This window comes from Macaca thibetana, chromosome 17 (genome assembly GCF_024542745.1).
Source record: "Macaca thibetana thibetana isolate TM-01 chromosome 17, ASM2454274v1, whole genome shotgun sequence".
In the NCBI taxonomy this organism is placed as follows: Eukaryota; Metazoa; Chordata; class Mammalia; order Primates; family Cercopithecidae; genus Macaca; species Macaca thibetana.
Window position 1 is genome coordinate 9,080,571 of NC_065594.1, and position 15,121 is coordinate 9,095,691.

Sequence of the window (15,121 nt, forward strand, 5' to 3'; positions counted from 1 at the left end):
TGGCCAGGATGGTCTCGATCTCCTGACCTTGTGATCCACCCGTCTCAAACACCTGACCTCAAATGATCCACCTGCCTCAACTTCCCAAAGTGCTGGGATTACAGAAGTGAGCCACAGTGCCAGATCAACCACTATGCATTTCTAAAATCCTTTCCTCACATCACCCTGCACTGAAACTCTGTACCCATTAAGCAGTAACTCCCCATTCCTCTCTCCCCCCAGTCCCTGGTAACCTCTAATCTACTTGCTGTCTATGAATTTTCTGTTCCAGATAGTTCATAGAAATGGAATCATACAATCTATGTTCTTTTGTGACTGACTTATTTCATTTAGCATATGTTTGATTTGTTTTTAATGAGGCTTTTGGGAAAAAAAAGGCAAGTCCTGAGACAATTATCTCATTGGAGATAGTCAAGGGAAAAGAGAAAAGAAAGCCTCCTCTGAAGCAGAAAAATCGGAACTCAGTATTGGCCGGTGTGACCTTCTCTGGGAGTCTCGCACATGCTGAGGCTCCCTCCGCATTTCAAGAGCAGGCCTTGGAGAGGGACAGCCCTGAATACGTACACCTCACTTGCACCTCCACAGGGTACAAGGTTCTGGCTGAGGCACTCCCTTGTCACTGATCTGTTGCATGCCACATTCCTACCTTCTATCAAACTGCTAAATGGATTTTTAAAAAGACTTAAGAAAATAAGTGACCAAGAATTGCAAATGAGGCAACCCAAGAAGCAGGGTTTAGAGTTAATTAGCCCTTGAACTGTCAAGCCCAGTCGCATCCAGTGAGTTCTGACATTTCTGAGAATAATTAGGGACTTGGCTGTCACATTTCACAAAGACCCAACCACTACATGAGCAAGTTCTACCTGCTTTTCCTGCACCATGTCCAGAAACACACACATAAAGGAGAATAATACCCAAAGCTAATTGCAGATCCTTGGGAGGAAGTGTCACGTTTTTGAAGAACTTTTCCTATTTTTGTGGTGAAATATAATGACTCCACTTAAGGGGTAGAAGTTAGTGGCACTTTAAAGCCATCTGAAATCACTGGTGATAATAATAGCCAACACGTACTGTGTGCTTACTATGTGCCAGGCTCTATGTTAAGTGCCACAGAGCCTATGAGAAGGATATATACATATATATTATCTCAATTGATAGATGAGGAAACTGAGACACAGAGAGGACATGTAAGTTTTTCAGGGTCACACAGTGTCTTAGTTCATTTTGTGTTGCTATAACAGAAGCCCTCTGTAAAGAAAAAGGTTTATTTAGCTCATGGTTCTGCAGGCTGGGAAATTCAAGGTCGGGTGGCTGCCTCTGATGGCTTCTGGTGAGATCCTCATGCTGGGTCAAAACCTCACAGAGACATGAAAGGGGAACCAGATGTGTGGAAAGAGCAAAAAAATTGTTACTTCACTTTACAACTACCTGCTGCTGGGGGAACTAATCCATTCCTGCAAGACTAACCCAGTCTTTTAAGAAAGGCATTAATCTATCCTAACAACTTAATCACCTCTTAAAGGCACCGCCTCCCAACACAGCTACATTGTTAATTAAATTTTAATGTGAGTTTTGCTGGGGACAAACCACATCCAAATTATAGCACATAGGCAAGGTCAAACCCAGGCAGTCCAGCTCAGAACTAGTGCTCTCAGCAATGGTGCTAAATGTCTCTCGGCCATACCACTGGATTATGCTGCTGTGAGACCAGCCAGCTTTTCTGGTGTACATTATTAGTCTTGTCAGAAAGCATCCATTGATTCCAAACTTGCACATGATTCTGATTTCTTGCCCTCTAGGAACTGTTACTCAAGCAAGAAATAAATGTATCTGTAATATATTTAACTCATCCCATACTCAAGTGACTACTTCTTAATTAGCTCCTACCATCTACATTCACTCATCAGATATTTCTTGAGTATTTACCATGTTCGAGACATTGTGTCAAGTCATGTAAGAGAGAAAAAGATTAGTTAGAGTCTTCCCAGGAGGAGCTTACACTCTAGTTGAGGAAATAACACATATAATGTATGTAATAATATAAGACAAGGTAGTATAATACAAGGTAAAGTATAACACAAGATAATATAATACAAGATAAAAGTGGTAAGTACCACAAGAAAAATATTTAGGGCTGTAGTTATTCAGAAGAGAGAAATGACTTACGGGATGAGTGTGAGTGTGTGTGTGTGTGTGTGTGTGTGTGTGCACTGTGCAAGGTGGGAAAAATTTTGGTGCAGAGAAGATAGGAAGAAAAAAGATAAGGAAAAAAGAATCAGAGAAGACTATAAAGAAAGGAATGAGATAAGCATTTGCTATGGGCTCAATTATGTTTTCACAAAATTTGTAGGTTGGAGTATTAATCCCTGGTACCTCAAATGTGACTATATTTGAAGATAAGGCCTTTAAAGAGATAATTCAAAATGAGGTCATGAGGGTGGGCCCTAATCCAATATGACCATTGTCCTTACAAGAAGAGGGCATTTGGACACCGAGAGGCAGAAGAAGGACAACATGAAGATGCAGGGAGAAGATAGCCATCTGCCAGCCAAGGAGAGAGGCATCAGAAGGAACCAACCCTGCTGGCACCTTGATTTCAAACATTTTGTTTCCGGAAAATACATTTCTGTTGTTTAAGCCACCAGTCTGTAGAACTTTGTCATGGCAGCCAAAGTAGACTTGGGCTGATACTACAGCCTTGGAAAAGAGAGGTTTTGGACCTGGGGAGATACAAGCTGATGGGAGGGAATCAGGGAGCAAGTTTGGAACAACTGGATTTTATTCAGTGAATAATGGAAGACCGTTGCAGGTTCTGGGACAGGAGTAACATGAACAACAGTCATTCAGTGTATTTCATTCATTCAGCAAATGTTTACTGAGAGTCTGCCCTGTGCCAGGCATTGCCAATACCAGCTCCAGAACTGCAGCTATTAATAAAACACCTCAGCACAGGATTCCTCAAAGGAACCCATGACTGGGTAAGAAAAAAAAAAATTGAAAATGGGTTAGACTAAAGAGAGCATGGGGGTGGGGACACTTGTTAGAAGCCTTTTATCCTGGCCTAACTCAACGCTTTTCCATCTTCTCTGGAAAGAGTCTGATATAAACCTCCCAGGGAAGTGTCCTCCTCAGTGTCCACCCCCAACTCCTTGGCCCTGTTCCCAGTCATAGGTAATGGAGCTGCCACATCTCTGCTTAGCTTCACTGGCCAAGAATATTTGGTTGAGCTTTGCTTCCTGTAGTTAGCATTATATGACGTGACTTTATTATTCCTTTCATATATAAATATTAAATTGAGTTATCTTTCCCAAACTCCACATTCTACTAGGAGATATTGAAATAACTACTCTCTCCCCATCCCAGCAGCTCTGCCCAATACATTTCTGCACCCACCACCACAGGCAATGGTGTTTTGATAGCAAACAGCATCTCTGTTGGGTAATGAATGAAAAAACAAAAAAGGAAAAAAAGTTTAAAAAAAAGATCTCTACAGTGACAAATCTTTCCTCAGTGTGACAGGAATAACAGTCCCCAAAGATGTCCACGTCTAATCCCTAGCACTGATAAACATATTACTTTACCTTGCAAATGTGGTTAAGTTTCAGGGCCTGAGATAGCGAGATGAGCCTGGATTACCCGGGAGGACTCAATCTAATCACATGGTTCTCAAAAAGGAGAAGGCCTTTCCCAGCTGTCATCAGAGTGAGCCGTAACTGTGGAAGAATGGTCACAGAGACGCACCATGGCTGGCTTTGAAGATGGAGGAAGGGGCCATGAGCCAAGGGGTGGGGGCAGCCTCCAGAAGCTGGAAAAGACAAGCAAATGGATTCCCCTTGGAGCCCCCCAAAAAGGAACACAGCTCTGCTGATACCTTGATTATAACCCATTGACACCCATGTCAGAATTCTAACCATAGAGTTGTAAGATAATAAATTTGTGTTCCTTTAAGCCACTAATGTAATTTGTTACAAGGCCAATAGAACACTAAGGTGCTCCATTTGCCATAATTCAAACAAGCTAGAACCGCTTATCTGAAGAGTGCATCCTTTCAGGATTGCCTTTGTAGTACCTTCCTGTTCACAATACCCTTGCCCCATGTGATAGACTCATTGGTCTTATTCTTCCTCCCAGATTCTGAGCTCCTTAGGGGCAGAGACTGGATCATTTATTCCAGTATCTCTAGTGCCAGCATAGTGCCTGCCACGTAGTAGATTTCAATAACTATAAATTAAATGAATGTATGGAAGCCCAAAGCTGCACAGGGCTTCATAAAGCCCCAACAGAACCTCCAAAGAGAGGCACTAGTGTTTCTTTTCAGACATAAAGGGGTCAAATCTGATGTCACCATTGATGTATATATATGTCATTATGTTGAATTGAATTTCTGTTAACTGTAACCATGACAACAACAAATCCCATTCACATGTAGAGAACAGTGAGTCGTTTGGACAAGCATCACTGAAGGCCCAGCTTCCTAAGAAAACCTTTGTGCAATGTGACTCCGAGCCCCTTTTCATGAAGTGTGCTCAACAGCAGGGTCTGTTCTAAATGGCTCTCCCTACGTGATTCATGTAACTGGTCCATGCAGCAAAGGCATGGAACCCAGAAACAAAGCTTCATTGCTTTGGATGCACTCCTTATGAAATTATGTCTGTTTTTGCAAAGAAATGATCATTTCATTCACAATTTTTCACTGTTGGGTAGAAAGCGTGAAAGTTGCTTTCTAGAAAAGCTGACAGTGGGTAGTTAGAAAAGAAAGAATGCAGCTTCCTCCCCATTGTCTCTTTGGTAATTATTTTCAACTGTCATGAGCAGAAACTCAGGGAGCTGGGGGAACGGAGTCCAGAAAATGCACCACTGGCCAGGATCTGCTCTATGGTTGCTCTTTCCACAATGAAGCTGCTCTGTAAGGGCGCTCTGCAACCTCCCTGCTGTTACCTGACCTAGCAGCCTCAGGATACAGCTGAGATCCTGCCTCTGGAGTGGCTTCCATCCCTCCCATAAGGATTTGAAAAGCTTGACCAGGTACCCAGTTAGACCTCAGCCCACCTAACACTTGGACCTTTGGGTAGCTGTTCTCCTTCCAATTTACCTGTGGGGAGAGCTGACTTCTCCTTATCTTCTCCCCATTCCCTGAGGCCCTCTCATTGGAGACCAGTGTTTTCCCTCCTGCTTCCAGACCCACTCTGCAATCATTTACACATCTCCAACCCTGACTTCATGGAACAGATTCGACTTTGCTCCAACTAGCCCCAAAGCAGCCCCATGAAAGTGTTCCATTCAGGACAGTGTGTTATGGCCAGGCCATCCCAATGAACCATGACTCTCTTCAGGGATGCTTCCTTCACTGTAAACGCCATAGTGTTGAGAGACTACTTGTATGCACATTTCCAAGTCAGGTGAACTTTCCCTTTGGGTTCCCAGTTCCAACTCCTCAAACAAGGACATAACACTGGCCAGTGATGGTCCTAAATTTATCCCCAGGGACTGAGGGGAGCAATTCTTTCCCCTCCATATCAAAATAGTCATCTAGCAGGGGTTGTGGTGACTCTAATGTGCCCTGGGCAGTAGTAGATACAGGTTCATCAGGTCTTCTTAGTCAGTAAACAGGAAGCACAAGGTTGCAGAGCAGAGCTGGGCAGCTGCCACACAATTTTTTTCCTCTTGGCTCATGTATGAGTGTTTCTGTGGCTCCAGGTCTCTGATGGAGGCATATCAAAATCAAGAAATATTTAATGAGTCACTAATATATACTAATCACTGTAACTTAGCTTGACCAGAAAAGAAAATAGATGGGCTAGTAATGAAACATTTGGAATAAACCCTAAGCCATTATCAACTGTGGTCATTGGTGTTTGGAAGAGCTGAACTGAGGTCACAGTAGGAGCCCCAGAGCAGGCTCAGGGCAGGAGGAGCCTGGGGAGGCCCCCTCCCAGCAGAAGGGCTCAGTGGTGAGCAGCCACAGCATCTTTCAGGGTAGGGCACCCATCAAACATGACTGTGCCCTATAGAGGCAGGCCAGGGACAAGGACTGGTGAGAAGGCCCTCATTCAGTCCAAGTGAAGAAGAGAGGCAGGATCTAGGAGAACCCTGGCATTAATACCCTATTAAAGAGGCAACATCTCCGGAGAAGACCAAGAAGAGACAAATGGAGTGGAAAGATGGACTCTCTTAACCCCTTCATCAAGATAGGATAAAAGGCCAAGTGAGGTGGCTCATGCCTGTAATCCCAGCACTTTGGGAGGCTGAGGCAGGAGGATCATTTGAGCCCAGGAGTTCAAGACCAGCCTGGGGAACATAGCAAGACCCTGTCTCTACAAATAATTAAAAAATTAGCCGGGTGTGATGGCGCACACCTGTGGTCCCAGCTACATGGAAGGCTGTGGCAGGAGGACCATTTGAGCCCAGGAGTTCAGGGCTGCAGTGAGCCGTGGTCATACCATGGCACTCCAACTTGGGCAACACAGTTAAATCTTATCTCAAAAAAAAAAAAAAAATGGGATAAAGGAGGAAAATTACAGAAAAGCTGAGCTGACAAGTTTGTATTAGAGGACAAAAGCTGATGGCTTGAGAGGAAGCAACTAAAGGTGTATCTGGGAGGTCACAAGCCTTTGGAGCAAGAGGTGTTACTGTGTGTGAGGATAGAGCTATAAAGAAGGTACCTATTTTACCCAAAGATAATCAGTCAAGGATAGTTTCCTGCTGCCAACCTATATTGGCAAATGACCAAACCCCTTCTCTTCTCTCTAAAACTCCTCTTCCCTCCTTAATCTCCCCCATATAGGTTTTGTACAATGGAGAAGGCAACTGGACTTTATTAGCAATCTGTCTCCATGGACCTTGTTGTAAACAAAGAGATCTTTAATTGGAGAGCATTTTTCTACCCAGCGGTCAATGTGATACATACGTTAATATCTTGCAACTACTAAGCTATACAATAAAAATAAGACAGACGGTTTCTTAGTCAAATGCGTGTTTCTTTGATCACAGAGACATAGACAGCTTAGAGCTGTCTTTCAAGTGACTCATGTCCAAATCAATAACCCAGCCCTGGACAGAAACAATCAGGATGGCCTCTCATCAGAGACAGGTCCATGGGGGTGAGCCAGCGGTCACCAAGTCACAGGATAAACCTGGTACAGCATAACAGGAAGGGTTGGATATATTATGGGATCAGAGAATTTACATGGCATTTAAAGATAAAACACAAAATTGCAAAGAAATGTACCCTTTTAGGGGGCTGCAATAGGCCACACCCCCAGAATCCCAAGAGGTTCTCCTGTGGAAAATTTGAAATGCTCTGCTTATGGAAATATAAGGAAGTCTCACGTAGCTCAGAATCCCGTATTTTCATTTTCTTCACTTCCCCCCTTGATGAAAAAATCAAATATCATGTGTCATCACAGACTGAGAAAAAGGGCAATATCTAAATAAACATGTACGCAACAGGAATCCAAAGTACATAGAGAACATAGCTGCACACCCTCTTTCACATTAAAAAACAATTAACAGCAACCTCAGCTAACACAGAAAAATGACACATGGGGTAATCCAGTGATCCGACAGGGCCAGGGGTGTGGTTCCTGACAATAAGGTAGGCTTTGTGGGAGGGTGTAGAGTAACTCCAAGATGGCAGATCAAACATGAGGGCTGTAGGCTTAATATCTTCCCACATGTCTTCCGCCTTCTTTCCTTCTTCTGTGGTCCGCTGGGGGTCCAGTGGTCCAACCCTGCTTCACTCCCCTTTAGAGGACGTCCCGGAGGCTCCCATGTTGGTAGCTCCTCTGGAAACACTGCTCCATCACACGTCCTGTGCAGATACCTGCAGGATGCCCTGTTCCCTCCTAGATCACATTTAAAATCCCACAATTTAGGACAACTGCCCTTCCTAGCCTTATATTACTTTCTTTTTTTAACCTGAATCTGACCAGGCTATTTGCCAGCTTTCAGCTGCTTTCTTGGATTTCTGTGCCTTGTGCTTTTTCCTGGGAATCTCCTCCTCCTGCTGCCACCAGTGGATGACCATGCCTGCCTAGCAGAATCTGGAGCTCATTCTTTAAGGCTCAAACTCCACTACCAAACCCTGACTAATCCTGCCTCTCCTGTGATTCTGTCACACTTTGTAGCTCTATGACAGTTGTCGTGTTGCTTTGGACTTTTAGTCATTTGCTCTGACCCTCAAAGCCAGCAACTTGAGAGTCAGCCTATGTTTTACTTATCTTGGTATTTTCCATACTCCTTACACATATGCGCCTTTCACCTGCTACGTCTCAATTTGTTCACCTTGGACAAGTCACTACATGTAAGACTTGGTGCCCTTCTCTGTAAAATGGGGCCAATAACAATAAGTCCTTCAGAAGGATTATCAGAATTAAATGAATTTACGCAAGTTCAGCATGTAGTGCACAACTTGACACATAATGAGTGTTACTTGCTATTAGCATCAATATTTTATAAAAATAGAATTTTGGCCAGGCACGGTGGCTCATGCATGTAATTCCAGCACTTCAGGAGGCCGACGCAGATGGATCACGAGGTCAGGAGACGGAGACCATCCTGGCTAACACGGTGAAAACACGCCTCTACTAAAAATACAAAAAATTAGCTGAACATGGTGGCAGGTGCCTGTAGTCCCAGCTACTCGGGAGGCTGAGGCAGGAGAATTGCTTGAACCTGGGAGGTGGAGGTCGTAGTGAGCCGAGATTGCACCACTGCACTCCAGCCTGGGCGACAGAGCGAGACTCCGCCTCAAAAGAAAAAAAAATATAGAATTTTATTTATTTAATGCTGTAGCAGTCTCTTTCCAGCTGTTAGGACATCTCTTAATTTCCTTCCTTAGTGGAGAAAAAAGTACTTCCTATGTTTTGGTGTTCTTATTCCTGGCTGTGCATTGAAATCATCTTGAGAGCCTTTAAAGATATTGATGCCTGAGACCCGCCCCCCAGAAATCCTGGTTCAGTGGGTGCGGTCTAGCTGTGACTAATTTTTGTTTGTGGAGTATTTCTCATGCAGATCCAGGGTCGATAACCCCTGCAAATCACTAGATAGCTTACCATTTCTACCACAGGTCCCTTTGGCCCTTATTTCTAGAGTAACAAGCTGTAACTCGGGGCAATTCAATCTCCAGAATATTCTACTATTAATACCCAGAGATGTACATTTCACCTTCTGTAACTTCACCCCTGGTCATTCCGTCCAAGCTCCCATGATGACTCAGCATTCTTAATACCTCTAGTTTTCCTTCTATTTCCGTAACAGTAAAGTACTTGTTCAGGATAACTTACTGCTAAGTAATAAAAACATGAAGTAGCGGTGAGTAGTAGGGGAAGAAGAACACATAAAATCTTTCCAGCTCTCCATTTCCCATTTCTCCTCCCTAACTCATGATGAGTGGTAGGCCTGATCCCATCAGCCATAAGTCGGGAGGGCCGAGTTGAGGGCATGCATAGGAATGGCCTGGCCCCTGTGCCCACATGAGCAACTGCACGGGCAGTCGGGCTATTATAATAACGTCTAGGGTAATTGCTGATAGAGAGATGCAGATCCCTATTTTTTGCCCTGTAGCCACTTAAAAGCCTTTGTTCATAATTATAGATATAAAGCTTGTACTTCTTACTGGGCATTGGATTTCAATGGGAATTAGGCCAAAATATGGACCTGAGAATTGGCCCCACTGTGGCCAACCTGCGAATGCTGGGTCAGTCCTGTTCTGCTGACTCAATTTTCTCTTTGAACTGCAAGGCTCACAGTCTAAGCATTGAGGCAAGTAGTTCTATTGCCAAGACAAAGGGAAAAAAAGACTGATTAAATTTGAGACATGGCAGATAATGCCAAAAGGCAGAGGCAATGTGATCTCTGAAGAGAGAGAGACAGAGTATGTGTTTTGGAGATACGAGTATTGGAAAAATGGAAGTCTCATGATAAAATAACTGCTGGGAAGCAGTTGCTCTGAGGAATCCCCCTTTACCCACGTCCTCTTAGATTCCCTCTTTCTTTACTCCCTTAGACTCTTCTAGTTCCGGATGGTCTGTGGTGGTTGCTGTTGTTTTTCTAACAGCCTGGAGAATGTAACTTAACCCACATGAAAGGCCCATGAAATATCAAGGTGATTCTGAGGACTGGCTCCATTTGCTCCAGAGCCCACGTTCTGGCTTAGGTAGAGGACACCCCAAGGAGACTTAAACCACAGATCCAACTTTGAGCTGCTTCCACAAGCCCCAAAATGCCTTGAGCCTAATCCAGACAGGTTTAAAAGTTTAATTGGACAGGATCTTGGACATAATTTTTACAGGTTAGGAAACTAATAGCTAGAGAGGGTAAGTAAGTCACCCAGATCACATATCATGCCTGCAACAGAAACAGGACAAGCACCTGCCTTCCAATAGCCATGCACTTGCTGGGTTCCTTGTCTGAGCTGGGGAATGCCAGGCTAGCCCCAGAATGGCCTGCGGGGCTGGAGAAGGAGGCTGTTCCCAAGCCATATATCCCATGGCCCTTCAGTTTTGGGTGAATGCTTTTGAAAATTCTGTCTCGGCACCAATTACACAAACAAAACAGAAGAAGTGGAGACTGGGCGAGCCAGCCAGAGAGGACATTCTTTATGTATGAAGTCACTGGCTTTCAGTGTAAACCACTTACAGAAACAAGGTTCTTGTGTGGACTGCCACAAGTGAGGTTCTCCAAGGCCTAAGCAGAGAAAATGTGATAAATCTACAAAACGTTCTGCAGCTTTACTCAACTCTTTAAACTCAAATATTTGTTTTAGATCAGGAAATGGCTCAGGGCATGAGCACAATCTCACCAAGTGTGTGATTCTGGTGCCACGTGGCCACAGCATGATTCAGGATTTCTCCTGCCTTAGCCACTCCTCTAATCAACAACAGCACCTGAGTCACACTCCTGGCGTCCTTGCTGAGGCTAGGACCCACCCGCCCATTGGCAGCCTTTGTCTCCGAGGGCAAGTGCAATACAGCGCCCCCTGTTGGGCACCCTGTCTTGTTCCTCTCCAGCTGGGTTTGCCTGCCTGGACTGGCTGCCCAAATTCAAGACATGGCAGCTCATGCCATGTGCGACTTAAAGGCTCTCCGCTTCCTATTTTACAAGAGGCTCTGTCTGCTTAAAGTGCTCAGTGCCTGGTGATGCCATGTTTTTTCCTGTCGGCAGTCCCCTCAAAAGAAGGAAATTCATTTGGGAGTTGTTTGAGGTGGATGAGGACATCCTTCCTTCACATCTTTGGTGTCACTGGGACAGGTGGAATTCCTGGCTGGAGGCAGGTGATGCTCCGGTGAGCACATCAGAGGCAGCAGCTGCAGTCTGCTCACCCCTCAGCTGAGACAGGGGAGAAGTTTCGCCAGATGCCTCATCAAATGGAATGCAAACAAACAGAGAGGAGAGCCCCGCATTGCTCATCATGCCCTCAGCTACTCCAGCCTTGCTCCAGGGTGCTCAGGGCAAGAGGGCAGCTCTGTGCCAAGCAGGGCTTCCTGGTGCGTTTTCCATGGAGGAAGGACTCCTCTGGGAAGGACTCCTGCTGGGGGACTTGGGGCATCTGGATTGCCAGCTGTACTCAGCAAGGAGCGGCCACAGAAAGTTATGAGCGCTTCTTGAGAGAAAGCATAAGCCATCAGCAGAGAGGGAGAGAGTGTGAGCAAGAGCGAGAGTGAGAGAGCGAGAGAGCGAGAGCGAGAGCGAGAGAGAGAGAGAGAGAGAGAGAGAGAGAGAGAGAGAGAGAGAGAGAGAATGGACCTCCCAACCTACAAAGTCCCTGCACCAGAAGTAAGGTCATCAGGCTTGAGACCTTGAGGCTGCAGCTGTGCACACCCATTCCCCCAGCCACTGCTCATGCCTGCAACTCCTGCCACAGAGAGGGGTCTTCCACCCCACAACTGAAAATAAGATTTAAATGCACATACCCCTTTGACAGAAAAACAGTGACCTTCATCAAAACAGAAAGTCACTGATTTTAAATCCTTTACTGAGATTGATAAGGAAAAAGGATTATGCAGGAGCTGCATGTGAACCGTGGTTGCTACACAATTTGGGCTAGGGTTTACTCTTCTCTCATTAAAAAACTCTGTTTATTCCACCAAAGTAGGTAAAGTTCTCCCTCTCCTCTTTGGATTCTCTACTATATTCCTTAGTGACGTCGTGAGGCTTTCTCAGGACTAAGCCTACAAGTTGTCTATTAACTCAGCTTTCCAGTGGGGACTGCCTAATATTGACCAAATACTTTAGAGAGTCAAATCATCTGTGAACTGGCAGAGATCCAGAACTCCAGTCCAGCACTCACATTTTACAGACAAGGAAGCCAGTGCCAGGGCCTTAGCCTGGTTTCACAACTCTTTCTCTGGTTCTCTTGGTGACTAACAACAAAACGACACCTCCCTATTCTGGTCCGGCTTGGGTTTCTGGCTGCCGGTATAGGAATAGCCAAAATCCTTCCTTTCAAGCTTTCTGTGTAATGGAAACCCTGCTTGACTAATTAGGGCCCACCTCTCTCGAACTCCTGAATCACTGGCATTCATTAAAGATAGAAAAGCATTTTCTCCCCCTAATGAAGGAGAACTGGAATAACATAGATGAGTCACGCACACTGAAAACTGTCATGATATTCAAGAAAGGTGACCTTCTCTCACACCTGCAGACCTGGGAGGGTTAATTGAAATCTATACCCAGTTCTTCTCCTTGGGCTCTGACTGTGACAGGAGGGTTTGTTGCTTGTTTTTTTTTTTTTTTCCTCCAGTTCCTTGTAGTAGGATGGGATGTGGGTTCTGTTTTAGGAGGTGTGGATTGTGTGGGCTGATGGTGTGGAGGAGGAGGCTAGAAGAAAAGCAATACACACACACATACTGCCCCCACACACATGAATGCATATACACTAACCCCACACAAACACACATGCAGAGATACACATGCACACACTCACACCACACAGACACAAACACAACCATACACTCACAACACACACAAATGCACACATAAACACACACATAGACACTCTCACACACATGCAAACACTCAGACACAGACATACACCTACTCATACTACACACAATCACAACAAACAAATATGTACTCACATGCTCTCTCACACACGCAGTCACACACACACACACACGCACACCTTTGGTTGCCACAGACCTTGGTGGCACTTGGTTCCCAGTGGCTGGCTCAGCAGAAAATGTGGCTGAGTTGTAAGACTGTGTTTTGAATGTGGGAGTTGAAAAGAGCAAAGGCATTCCTCAGGTTCAGGAAAGCACTGGTTAACAGGAGCCGAAGGAGGAAGAGAGAAGAGATGATTTTCTTCCCTAAGAATAACTTTTGAAGTTGGAGCTCAATTTCACCTATTCACCTTGGTGATGTCACTTTACCCTGCTGTTTCTCAATGTGCAATGCCTCTGATGAACCTGACGCCAGGCCGGTGAGGTACACCTTTAGCCATTTCTGTGATGTCAGTTTTTGTTGACGACACATGTTCTGAATGCGCCATGGCTGATCGAGTTTGACTGGATAGATAGCATAAATCTCCAGTCTGAAAGTCATCATAATACTTGGAATGTTTAGAAAAGTCATAACTTAGGGGTGGTTCATAACTTCTTAGAATAATTGTGTTTCCCTCAAATGATATATAAACAGAAGACAGCAGCTTTGGACGATGGGAGTAATTCAGGAGTAACCAGGGACCCCGAAATCTGGAAGAAGGAAGTCAAGTTAGTGCTTTCTTCAAAGGTTTCAATATTTCCTTAGATTTTAGTGCAGCTTAAATCCAAAAACGTAACTAAGGATATCTTTGCTATGGGAAGTGGCTTGTTAAATTGATGTTGTTGGCCAATTTAAAAAGAATGACATGAACTGATTCCACAAGCTGCAGAACTACAGATAGGAATTAGATTGGGTGTTCTGATTTAAGGAAACAAATTTGAGAGAAAAAGAATTCCATTTTATTGCAGAATTAGAGTTGAATAAATCAGGTAGGTAATGAAAGATTCAGGGAAAGATGATACTTTTAAAAAACAAAATTCTATGATCTCCAATCCAGATTTCACAATCCCCAGGATTGTTTTAATTTTGTCAATGGGCTTAAAGAACTTATCCAAAGATTCTTAAAATAACATTAAATCCTTTAAAGTATTTTGTAAGGTGTCATGGTGGCCTTGTAAAAAAGGGAAAAGGGATTGTTATGACATCCAGCTAATTATGGGAAACTGCAAACACCGGAAGTGCAGTCATCACTGAATTGGTTTCTGAGCTTCCAACTCAGAACAGATCTGGATTTGTTCCACAGGGTGTGCCTCTCTTATCAGATTTGGGATTTTTTTTTTTTTTTTGATTTTGGAATATTTGCATATACAGAATGAGGTATCTTGAAGGTAGGACCCAAGTCTGAACAAACACGAACTTCATTTATGTTTCATATACATCTTATGCACATGGCCTGAAGGGAGTTTTATACAATATTTCAAATGAGTTTGTGCCTGAAACAAAGCTTGGACTGTGTTTTGGCTGCCATCTGTCACCTAAGGCCAGGTGCAGAATTTTCCACTTGTTGTGGCATGTTGGCAATCAAAAAGTTTTAGATTCTGGATAATTTTGGATTTCAGATTTTTGGATTAGGGATGCTCAACCTATATTACTTTAAGGAACAGTATTGCTGCTCCAAACCTGGGGGGGTCTTCTCTCTGGGAATCAGAGAGATTATAGATATTTGGTGCTTTAAGTCCCATTAAGTTGGGCTACTCTTTCAGAAATAAATGATCTCAATTAGTATAATCTCCATAAAGTGACACCACTTGGTTATGAAACTCGTTTTCTTTTAACCAAATGTCCCCCAAATGCTTTAAAATCACTAGTAGGTTGCTGAATGAGAATGTAAGGAAGGAACTAGCACTTAATACTTCCACGTCTTTTTTATGGACTTTTCTCTTTCAAGAAATAAGAGCATTGCCTACTTTCCTGTGAACTAGATTTGTGTTGAGAATTAGTTCACAATGAAAAGTGCTAAGCATTACTATATCCCCTGTAGTAATAACACGGGTGTTATAGACACAACCATGGTGTCCAAATCAGGACCAGCAGAAGACAGACCCAAAAAATGCATGGATATGGGGGCATGGCAGCGAGG

The 15,121-nt window shown here is 44.0% G+C and overlaps 1 long non-coding RNA gene across 1 annotated transcript; it reads right to left on the reverse strand.

Moving 5' to 3' along the window:
- Positions 1 to 5,274: 5,274 nt before the first annotated feature.
- On the reverse strand, positions 5,275 to 13,293 carry LOC126940790 (uncharacterized). Its single transcript, XR_007720918.1, has 2 exons — positions 13,141 to 13,293; positions 5,275 to 5,701 (listed from the first exon to the last, which is right to left on the reverse strand). It is a non-coding gene; the product is annotated as an uncharacterized LOC126940790 (long non-coding RNA).
- Positions 13,294 to 15,121: the final 1,828 nt, after the last annotated feature.